Source organism: Mustela lutreola, chromosome 3, assembly GCF_030435805.1.
Source record: "Mustela lutreola isolate mMusLut2 chromosome 3, mMusLut2.pri, whole genome shotgun sequence".
NCBI classification, from domain to species: domain Eukaryota; kingdom Metazoa; phylum Chordata; class Mammalia; order Carnivora; family Mustelidae; genus Mustela; species Mustela lutreola.
Window position 1 is genome coordinate 147,988,907 of NC_081292.1, and position 13,060 is coordinate 148,001,966.

Genomic DNA, 13,060 nt, shown 5'->3' on the forward strand with positions numbered 1-13,060 from the left:
AAAATACTCATTGGGTTTCAGAAAAGGGCAGAAGATAGAAGTGAGATCCTTAACAAAGAGATAAAAAATAACATAGCAGAGATAAGGAACTCAATAAATGAAATAAAAAATACAATAAATGGAATAAATAGTAAGCTACAGGAAGCAGAGGCACATATCAGTGACCTGGAGGATAGAATAATGGAGAGCAATCAAGCTGAACAGGAGACAAACAAATACTGCATAATGAGAACAGACTAAGAGAATTCAGTGACTCCATCAAGCGTAGTAACATTCACATTATAGGAATCCCAGGAGGACAAGAGAGAGAAAGAAGGGCAGAAAATCTGTTTAAAGAAAGAGTATGTGCAAACTCCCCGAATCTGGGCTAGGGAAACACAGATCAGATTTAGGAGGCAGAGAGAGATCCCCCAACAAATTTAACCCAAGGAAATCCACACCAAGACACAAAGTAATTAAAATGGAAAAAGCAGTGATTAAGAAAGAATTTTAAAAGTTGCATTGGAAAAGAAGACAGTTAAACGCAAAGGAAACCCCATATGGCTAAGAACTGCCTTTTTAGTAGAGATTTTGCAGGCCAGACAGGCATTCAAAGTGCTAAAAGGGACAAACTTGCAACCTTTGCTGCATTCAACTTTGTTTGCATGCAACTTTGATGTATTCAAAGTGCTAACAGGGGCAAACATGCAACCAGGAATACTTTATCCAACAAGGTTGTCATTCCGAATAGAAGGAGAGATGAATAGTTCCCCAGACAGTCAAGAGTTAAAAGAATTCATGATCACTAAAATAGCCTTAAAAGAAATGTTAAGGGGGACTCTGTGAGTGATAAAAACCATAAATAAGAATAAAAAAATAAGACCCACAAAGGAAAGGGGAAAAAAAGCGCATATATATATATATATATATATATATATATATATATATATATATGAATAGTTCAAGAAAAGCACAAAATAAAAGGATATAAAATATGATACAAAATACCTAATAGTGTCAGAGACGACTTGAATTGTAGGGCACCCAGCTGGTGTCAGAGAATTACTAGTTGGGGTGGGGGAAATAACTCTCCTCCACACACTGAAATTAGGTACAATATCCCGAAAGAACTACATATATGGTCTCTAAAGACACTCCCACCCTAGTTCCCAGAATTGGTTAATGTTACCTTATGTGCGACTTTGCCAATTTAATCAATAAACTTGAGATGGAAATATTTTTCTAGGTTACCTGGGTGGGCCCTAAATGCAATCCCAAGTATTATAAGAGGGCAGCACAAGGAGACTTACCAGAGAGTATAAGGCAAAGTGAAGATGGAGAGAAGAGAGGTTTAAAGATGTACTGCTGGACTTGAGAATGGAGGGATGCAAGGAAATCAACTCTAGAATCTAGGCTAGTCAAGGAAATAAACTCTCAGAGAACCTGAGAGGGAGAGCAGTCCTGGGTTTTGGCTCTCTAAAATTCATTTTGCACTTCTGGTATCCAGACTGTAAAATAAATAAATCTCTGTCATTTTAAGCCACAAGGTTTATGGTAATTTGTTTCAGCAGTGATACTAATACACCCCCCCCCCCACCTCTGCTTCCTGGTAAGAGTTCAAAAATTGTGGAAGACTTTAAGCAAGATTTGACTGCTAATGTGGAATGTTGGGGGAATTTTTTAAGGAACATTCATCTAGAGCTTTGATAGTCTGAGGAGTCTGGATATCAGGCTGTGAGTCAAGAAGGAGCACTAATGGCTTTCACAGAGAGAATTAATGCCAAAGAATGTTCTAGAACATATTTTTTCCTGATAGTAGAAGGAAAACAAAGAATGATCATGGTATCTTCGGTAGGTAGTTGGATGAATCCATATGTGACATGATAAGGATTTAGACAGTAGTAAAGAAAGTTTAAAATGACTTAAAAAATGTTAAAAACTTGAGACTAGAAGAATGGTGCTCTTAGCAGAATTAGTAATTACTGGGGAGGGGAGACTGTTATTGTGAGGAAGACCAAATGATCCAGGAGGGTTTTTTGTTTGTTTGTTTGTTTGTTTGTTTTTACATTCCACTTGGAAAGATCCAGTAGAAACAGAAGTCCCTGAAGTCACAATTTTGATGCATAAATTAAAGCTGCAGATGGAGCTCCCTCAATGGATGAAACCCTGAGAGCAGATGAGTTGTGTGAGACTAAAGAAACAAAGGTTGAAAAGTTGATGTAGAAGGTGAGTGGTGAAGGAAAGAACTAAAGACACTGAGGTATATCACTTATAGCAGAAACATTTTCAGCTGTATGACTTCCACCTTAGCCTAACAATCTGGATATACATCAGATTTCACAGGGTAAGGAACAAGCAAGTGAGAAGAGACAGGTTAAATCTGTATGTCTCCTCTTTATGATTTTTATCCCCCCATTTAGGTCACAGACATCTTTAAGACTTCTTTACTGCAGGAAATCCACACCTGTATTTCCTTCTCCAAGCAGAGTCCCTGAAGAACTACTTTTGTTAATAAAGAACTTTAGGGCATGGCCCTGTCAATATTGTGAGCTATAATGTTGGTGTTTAATGGTCCTAATTTTATCACCTGCATCTTGGGAGACCAAAGGACTTATGCATTTTGTCTGGTTCCCTTTATGCAAAAGCTTTAGGCAAAAATTATTATTAAGGCTGTGTTGTTTCTCCTATATCTTTGCATTTTGTTTGGAACAAGGCACTCATTGAACTTAATTTTGGAATCCAGGCATTACTATACAGACTGTCATAAAAGATTTAGTTCCCTTCATTTCCTCTTTCCATTGTCTTTGTTTTCTGTTCTTCTCTTTTCCTTTCTTCCTAATGGGAGAAAAAAGCAGCACCCCAACTTGCTAAAACAATATTTCATGTTTGGCCAAATCAGGTAGCTCTAGTAAGGTTAATTGCAGATCTTCTGGAGTCCACAGAAGATGGAGTGATGCTTCATTGACCATCATTCCATCTACCCACATAACAATTTCATTTTAATTGTGAAACTGCCAGTTTTGAGTAAGGTGCAAAACGAATCACCATGAAGTTTAATGCATTTTTGCATTCTTCTGTTCTAGCAAAAATAGAACAACAGATGGCCATAAATTCAGGAAAGCTTAATGAATTGGCAAGTTATGACAAAGTAACTTGGAAGGGAGTAACTTCAGTGTCTATTAACAAAGGAGAAAAAATCTTCAAACATTATTTTGGAAAATAGAACAAGTTATGATTTATGATTTCTGTTTTCTTTATTATTTCCTTGATATGATTAATTTAAGAAAATCAGACACAGATACGTAAAACTCTTTAAAAAATTACGCCATGGTGAATTTTGGCCAAAACTGTTGGTATTCAATTATACTCAGACTCCTGAACTCTCCAGTTTCACCTTTCCATTTCCCCTAGAAAGTTCAAGATTCTCTAATAAACCTAAGACTGACAAGGAAAGTCTCTGAGACAGATGATAAATTCTCTAGGATGGGACTGAATCATATAAATTCCTTATTGAAGTTTGTTCTATATCCCAAATACTTATAAAACATAATCTTATATGTAAATGTCAAGGACACAGAAAAGAAGATGAGAGAGCACTCTTTGAAGACTGGATGATTTGTGGGTAGTGGATTTTAGTCTCTTTTACCATATATATTTTTCAATTACATTAAACATGTACAGTACTTTTATTTACAGACCTCAATGAATACATACTGAAACTAGGAAAAAGCATGTGATATTCTTTAAAATACTTAAATTTTTAAAAAAATCTCAAAATTTTAATTCCATGATATTAATATAATATTATATTAGTTTTAGATGTATGAGACAATGATTAAACCATTCCATCCATCGCCCAGTGCTCATCACCAGTGGACCGCGTAATCTGCATCACCTATTTCACCATCCCCGCAACAACCTCTCCTTGGCAACTATCAGGTTGTTCTCTATAGATAAGAGTCTGTTTCTTGTTTTGTGTGTGTGTGTGTGTTTCTTTTCATTTGCTCATTTTTGTTTCTTAAATTCCACATATAAGTGAAATCATATGGTATTTGTCTTTCTCTGACTTATTTCACTTAGGATGACACTTTCTGGCTCCATCCATATCATTAAAATGGCAAGATTTCATCCTTTTTTATGGCTAAATAATACTCCATTGTAGATATATACTATACCTTCGTCCATTCATCTACTAATAAACATTTGGGCTGCTTCTAATTTGGCTATTTTAAGTAATGTTGCTATAAACAGAGAGGTGCATATATCTCTTTGAACCAATGTTTTTGTTTTTTCAGGTAAATACCCAACAGTGTGATAGCTGGATCATAGGGTAGTTATATCTTTAACTTTTGGGGGAACCTCCATATTATTTTCCAGAGTGGCTGCACCAGTTTGCATTCCCATGAACAGTAGAAGAGGTTCCTTTTTCTCCACATCCTTGCCAACACCTGTTGTTTTCAATTTTAGCCATTCTGACAGGTGTGAGGTGATATATCACTGTAGTTTTGACCTGCAATTCCCTGATGATGAGTGATGTTAAGCATCTTCTTAAGTGTTTGTTGGCCATATATGGATGTCTTTAGAGAAATGTCTGTTCATGTCTTCTGTTCATTTTTTAATTGGATTATTCATTTTGGGGGGTGTCGAGTTTTATAAGTTACTTATATATTTGGATACTAACCCTTACTGTATTTGTCATCTGCAAATATCTTCTCCCATTCAGTAGGTTGCCTTTTAGTTTTGCTGGTTGTTTCCTTCACCATGCAGAAGCTTTACATTTTGATGTAGTCCTAATAGTTTATATATGCTTTTGTTTCCCTTGCATCAGGAGACTTATCTGGAAAAAATGTTGCTTTGCTGATCTCAGAGACATTACTTCTTTTGCTCTCTGAGGATTTTTATGGTTTCAGGTCTCCTATTTAGGCCTATAATCCATTTTGAGTTTTTTTGTATATTTTGTATATGTTGCAAGAAAGTTCCATTCTTTTGCATGTAGCTGTTCAGTTTTCTCAGCGCTATTAAAGAGACTGTCTTTTCCCCATTAGATAGTCCTTCCTGCTTTGTCAAAAATAAACTGACTACATAATTGTGGATTTATTTCTGGGTTTTGTATTCTGTTCCATTGATCTAGATATTTGTGCCAGTAACACAGTGTTTTATTACTATAGCTTTGTACTATAACTTGAAGCTGGAATGGTGACACCTCCAGCTTTACTTCTATTTTCCAAATTTGCTTTAGCTATGGGGTCTTTTGTGGTTCCATACAAGTTTTAGAAGTTTTTGTTCTTTTTCTGTGAAAAATGCTATTGATGTTTTTGGGTTTTTTTTTTTTTTTAAGATTTTATTATTTGAGAGAGAGCATAAGAAGGCAAGGGTCAGAGGGAGAAGCAGACTCCATGCTGGGCAGAGAACCCAATGTGGGACTTGATGCTAGGACTCCAGGATCATGATTTGAGCCGAAGGCAGCTGCCTAACCAACTGAGCCACCCAGGTGCCTGCTGTTGATGTTTTGATATGGATTGCATTACCTCTGTAGACAGCTTTGGGTAGTATAGACATTTTAACAATATTTGTTCTTTCATTCCTGAGCATGGAATGCCTTTCCATTTCTTTGTGTTATCTTCAATTTCTTTCAGCAATGTTTTATAGTTTTCAGAGTACAGGTCTTTCACCACTTTGGTTAGGTTTTTTTCCTAGGAATTGTATCATTTTGAGTGCAATTGTATCCTTTGATTTTATTGAATTAATTTATCAGTTCTAGACATTTTCTGGTGGAGTCTTTAGGATTTTCTCTATATAGTATCATGTCATCTGCAAATAGTGAAAGTTTTACTTCTTCTTTACCAATTTGGATGCTTTTTACTTCTTTTTGTTGTCTAATTGGTGTTGCTAGGACTTCTAGTACTGTGTTGAATAAAGGTGGGGAAAGCGGACGACTTTGTCTTCTTTCTGACCTTGGGGGAAAATCTCTCAGTTTTCCCTATTGAGAATGATGTTCATTGTGGGTTTTTCATATATGGCCTTTATTATGTTGAGGTTTGTTCCCACTATACTTACTTTGTTGAGTTTTTATCATAGATGGATGTTATAGTTTGTTGAAAGCTTCTTCTGCATCTATTGATATGATCATATAGCTTTTCTCCTTTCTCTTATTGATGAGATGTATTACATTGAGTGATTTGCAAATATTGAACCACTCTTGCATCCCAGGAATAAATCCCACTTGATCATGGCGAATGACTATCTCAATATCTTTAACTTAATCACATCTGAAAAGTTCCTTGTACCATGTAAATTAACACATTCATAGGTCTGGGGATTAAAACTTGAACATTTTTAGGGGTTGGGACATTAGTCTGGCTATCACACAAAATATAGCTGAATTTTAAAAAATCAATTAGGCAATTTTCACCTTTAACTGATGTTTTCTCCATTGATTAGAGAATCTTGATAATTCAGGTCTTGTATCTATCACCTTACATTTCCTTTACTTTCTTCCTGTTTCTTTCTTTTTTCATATTTTTCATATTTTAGATTTTGTTATCTAATTCCATTTGCTATCTATTATATTAGGATTTATGAATTTTTATATCAGATTTATGAATTTTTTAACATGGGGAAAAAACTGCAATTAATGTATCAGAGAAAAATATAAGTACCATAGTGTTAAATTAAGTGAAAATATCAATATGAAGCACACATTTAAAGTAAATCAAATGTGTTTATTCTATTCCTTTGTATACTGATAGGATCTAGGAGCACTGTTACCCCAGCAGCATGAACTTCCTATGCAACCCCAGCACCTCAATTATGACCTCTAACACAATTCTCAAATAAAAAGATCCAAGGTGATTTCAATCAATGGAATTTTCATACCTGTGTCAGTAAAGATACAAGATAGATTTTGGATATATTAGTATGCCCTAAATAAAGCAAACTTTCACTGACTAATGACATATTTTCAAGAGGACACAGGAATCCTAATAAACTAATGAAACTACTGAATTAAGTTCAAGTTTTCTTATATAGATCTATTTCTAGTATGCATCATAATAGGCATATGTGTGGAAATTACTTTGTTTTAGAATCATTCATAACTCACCCTGAATGGCTACAGAAGTATTTACTTGATATATGATTTGTTGCAGTTTATTTCAAATTCATGGTGCTATCATTTCAACAGATGACAGTTCTTTATTTTTCAAGAATGGCATTTTTAGATGTTGATATTTAGGTTCTGGTAGAGTAGTAGAAATCAGTTCTATTGGTCTACTTTATGAAATGTAGGAAAAAGAAAAACTAGCAATTTTATCTCTGAAACCCTGTATAACTGTTTCATTTAGCCATCATCTGGTTTATCTGCCATGGTTAAATATATGTTTATATGCATAAGATTCATATGTATGACTTTAGGCTGGGCAAAACAGTTCTATCTTCTATGTTCAGTTTCAAACAATATTAAAATCTACATGTTTTCACATATTCAATTAAATTGACTTTGCAAAATCCTGTTTTATTTTACTAACTTCTTTACTTTAATAAGCTTAAACTCATTTTTTAAATAAAACATAATATTCTCTTACAGGCTTAATACATTTTGTTTTGTGCTATTATGTCCAGGCTTACAAATGTATCTATGCAGTTTCCAGTTACCATTATCACTTAGTACCACTAAATTCCTTTTTTTTTTGTTTTGGTTACAGGAGGATTTTGAGGAAGAGATCTAGTATATTAGAATTCCCTATTATTGCTCAATTAGTATACACACAAAATGTTTTTTGAGAATTTGTCTGAGATCTTTTTATATCTCAAAATTTTGAATACATAAAACTTGAATTTTTAAATTATAGAAAGTCTAATGAAGAATTCCAATATATCCATTATTAAAATACCATGTTTAAATTTCTTAGTCAACTAAAATATTAGAAAAACAAAATTTATTAAGAACTAAGTAATTAATTTACTAAAATATTGTCACAAAAAATGCTTAAGACTCATACCTTGAAACTTTCCTAAATATCTGAAATAAAATTTTTCTATAGAATCATAAAAACTTAGATTATCTGGTTCATTAAAACATTAATAGAAAACACTAAATTTTACAATTGTTACACAGTTTAATAACCACACTCTCTCTTTTAATTACTATGTTATACTTTACACTTCTATAAAAGTTTAGCTATTAATTTACTCAGAAGGGAAGGATGCCATGCTACCAACTGACTATTTTGTGTTTGGAGTAACCACATTTATCAATATAGAAGAAAGCAATAGAGTTATTACTTTTAAAATTAATATTAAGCATCAATTCTTAGTTATAGAATACTTTACATCTTTTTTTAAGGCTACATAAATTTTCCTCTTTATTTTTTTTTAAAGATTTTATTTATTTATTTGACAGAGAGAGAGATCCTAAGTAGGCAGAGAGGCAGGCAGAAAGGGAGTAGGAGGCAGGCTCCCTGCTGAGCAGAAAGCCTGCAGGGCTCCATCCAGGACCGTGAGACCATGACCCAAGCCGAAGGCAGAGACTTAACCCTGTGAGCCACCCAGGTGCCCCAAATTTTCCTCTTTAAATACAATCCTTATTTTTAAGAAAAATAATTGGCAAACATTGAAATTACTAAATAATTTTTTAAGTCATCTAGCCTCAGGCACCTAAGCCTTTTATTTCCTACCTGTGTTTTATCAAGAATAATGAGTTAATTTACGAGCTTCACACAATCCAAAAAGAAATAATTACTGGTTTACAAATAGGTAATTTCCAGGATTTTTAGTTACATTATTCACAGAGTCATTCTGTCCTTGTAGCTAGGAATGTACACTGCAGCAAATTATTCAGACTTGTTTTTGTTTCATTTTGCTTTTTACTTTTACAATAAAACAGTGTTTACAGTAAAGTTTTAAAATTTTTGCTTATTTGTAGGTCTCATCCCCTATAACCGTTTTTCAGACCCTGAGATATGTGAATATATTTCAAGATCTATTAAGTTTATATAATATGGTTTTATGAATAATAGTAACCAGAACTTCTTTTCAAGGGAATTGATCTTTTTATCATCAGAGCAATTATCTAACATGTAAAAACAGAGTTGTTTACAGATATTCATAATTGAAATCTCAGAGTCCACTCAATGTCTCTTGATAGACTAGGGCTCCCAATTTCAAGTATGTGTCCTCTGCCTTCTTATCTTGTGTTTTGTCTAGGCTTACTCCAAATACAGAATTATTCTATTTTGACCAATTTCCAATTACTTGAATGTCTGTCTTAACAGCTAAATGGTCTCCTGGGTGTTCTGAGTTTTTTATTTTTAGAGACTGCTTATCACAAAACTCAAGGTCTTTGGTGATGGTGCCTTAAAGACTCAGTCTTACTCTTGGGCAATTTGAATGGTTCCTGGAAATCCCAGAAACAGGGATTCAAGTGGCATGTGGAAACATGAGACAAATGTGGACTTAGGTAACTCCAGGAAGAGAGGTAGAGGAGGAACTTGACCCTCTAGAAGGTTATTATCTTCTGATAGGAAGAGAGACCAGAACAGAGTTTCAGAAGCTCATACTTCGGTAATAGCAGTGATGAATGAATACTCAGTAGAGTTTTCTTAACCTATGTAAAAATGCCACTTCTTTAGTTTTATGTCAATATATTTTTACATATTTTGTGATTTTTCTGAGTATTTGAGTGGTAAAATTCATTTCCCCACACATACCATTAGGCCAATTGGCTAGAAAGTATTTCTTTCATGTCTTAGGATTTCTTAGATGTCTCAGGATATCATGGTGTCTAGAGTCATCAGTAGGAAACAGTAATTTTGAATGATCTCTGATAGATATAGATAGATATAGATATAGATATAGATATAGATGAAATTTTACAGATTGGGAGCCATAATTGTTTACTGTTTTCTAAATAGGATAAGAATGTTCATTCTGTTCTTGAAACAAGGAAACACTTATGGGGGCTTGATCTGAATTTGAGACAAAAACAAGCACTTGCTACTTTCATGGTGTCTTATAGTAAAGATAAGGAAGTGGAGAAGTATGACATAGAAGCTAAACAAAGATTCAGTTATGACTCCTCACTAAAACAAAAAAAAAGTCCCTTGAACTTTAACCGTTTGGGATCTACAATATCACTCTCAGACAGCGGAGGGCAGACAGGGAAGAAGAGCCAAAAGAAAAAGTATCATTTATTAAATAATTAAGCTCTAGCAACTGCCTATTATTTATAGAAAAGGGCAATTTTTACCAAACTTCACTTTCTTCAAGATACTTTATGCAAAACAACACTGGGAGTTTTGTCAAAGGTTTCTTCATTGCAATACACTCTTTTTCAATTCAGTCAACTAATCTAATTGCAGATTTGTTATCAGTCTTTAGTTCCTTGTCCAAACAATGCCATTCTTTTTTCCAGCATTATTCACATTATGTGCATATGTGGGTGGTAGCCTGGTGGTGGGTATTAAGGAGGGCATGGATTGCATGGAGCACTGGGTGTTATATGTAAACAATGAATCTTGGAACATTGCATCATAAACTAATGATGTATTATATAGTGACTAACATATCACAATAAAAAAGTAAAATTTTAAAAAATTTTAGGTAAATAAATAAAATGGAGAGTAGCCTGAGATGAATGCCAGCAACATACGTCTGCACCAAAAATATCAATTGTCATCTATCTGAATTTCAGTCTTAACTGTGTATCTTATATTTTTGTTTAATCTGTAAACTTCAACATGGAAGAACCATGGGATTTGCAATAATATGTTTCTGAAATGGAATAGTAAAAAAAAAAAAAAAAATCTATAGATGAATCCAGAGAGTTTGGAATGCACAGGAGAATTGTGTTTTGAGACATTAGGAACTTAAGAATGCACATCTGAGAGGTGCCTGGGTGGCTCAGTGGGTTAATTAAGCCTCTGCCTTCAGCTCAGGTCATGATCTCAGGATCCTGGGATCAAGCCCCACATCTGGCTCTTTGCTCGGCAGGGAGCCTGCTTTTCTCTCTCTCTCTGCCTGCCTCTCTGCCTACTTGTGATCTCTCTCTCTGTCCAATAAATAAATAAAATCTTAAAAAAAAAAAAAGAATGCACGTCTGAGCATTTACTATGAAAAATGACAACCAGAACTCAAGGAATAAATCTGAGATTTCATGCCAGATAAGTTGTTCCTACCTGAATTTTAAAACAAATCATCTAGATTAAGAAACCATATTTTAAGAAGCCACTATGTCTGATTTTTTTCTTTGATGGGTCTTTTGTATATTCTTGCATTTCATTAACAATGTGAATTTAGGATGTCTTGGTTTTCAAATCACATTGCATAAAGTCTTGTTCTTTTGTAGCCCCAGAGTACCTATAGTAGGGGTTTAATTAATTTTGGTATTATTTTCATAGGGGAAAAATGCACCCTATTAAATGTGGAGGAAACTGTGTCTATTCCCAGAACATAAAGCAAACACAATATTATAATCAGATCTCACCCAATGAGGTATGTGACCAGTTTATAAAAATGGTATTTTTAGCTCTGGAAGACACTGAAGAGACAAGAACATCCATTTTTTTACCTTACCATTTCCTCAGCGATTATACAAAATTAAGGTGATTCTTCTCCATCAAATATGATCTGCTACTTGAACTATACTGAAATTTTAGAGAATGGCCTAGAAAACTATATGTACCATATTTATATATCTTTGTATCTTAAGATAAAAGGATTGGGAAATTGATCATTTATAAAATCATACATTGACCCCAAATTTATTTTTTCTACAAAACATAGCATTGTTTGATATAGGACCTACATATGAACACATTCTGGCTTCTAGGCACCGTGCTAGAACTAGATCTACTGTGGGTGACAAGACACTACACCCGACTTCAAGATTATTTTAAATTTATACATGCAGTTGTGATATGTTTAAAATACAAAATACAAAACAATCTAAGTGCAGAGTGTTTTAAATGACTTGTGCCAAATCATTGACCCCATTTCTTTTGATATTTTTTAAAGGTTTTGTTTATTCATTGAGAGAAAGTGATCAGGAGGGAAAGGGAGAGAGAATCTGAAGCAGACTCCACACTAAGCTCAGAGTCAGAGGCTGGGCTCAATCCCAGTATCCCACAACAATGAGATCATGACCTGAACCAAAACCAAGAATTAGATGTTTAACTGAGCCACACAGGTGCCCCTTTCCTGGCATTTTTATAATGGACTATGATGTCCCAGCATAAGCAAATGAACTCTTCTCTGCTTTAAAAACATGTTTTCCTGTTTTCTACACTTACATAAACAATTAAGAAAGCATTAGAGTTAAATATTTTAACATATGAATATACCGTAAATTTTAAATCCAGTGATAACTAATTTCGTAATTGAGAATCTAATTACTTCCTCAGCAGTGAAGATGTTACTTTCACTAAAGGGGAATGTGCAGGAAGACATAAGGAAAAGTGTTTTCAAGTAGGCGAGACTGGGTAAGTGTGCTCCCCTCATCAGGTCATTTTGTTCAGAGAGCAGGAGAGACGACTTGGATTGGCACATTAAAGAACTGATCCATCCAATTAACAGATAGAAGTCGCTCTTGAAAACCAACTTTGACATGCAAATATTATCAGAAATCACAAACACCAGTAAGCCTAAATTCAAATGGAGCATATGGTATCAAAATTTCTCTCAACGTCACATTTCCTCCCAGTTTTGCATTGCTGGAGATTGCTTTCATCACTTGATTAAAACAGTTTCAGTTCCTACTCAAGTACTAAAATACAGATCTTGAATGCATTAAAATTGCTTTTCTCCTTATTATTTAGAGTATCAAGTGTGCCTTGAGAAGATCTTAAAATCCCAGAGTTTCAGAAAATCTCTGGCAGTTGACTTCTGGTTAATTTGTCTCTCTCCCTTCTGAACCATCTTCAAAAGTAGACACTGACAATATGATTTACAACTTCAGCCCCACCAAAATCCTTCAGTCTGAACTGTTTCCTTCATCTGAAACATTCTCTTCATCTGAAATATTTCTTTCTCAGTTTAATCATTTAAACTACACCTGCTATACTGACTCCCTTCACCTAGCTTACAA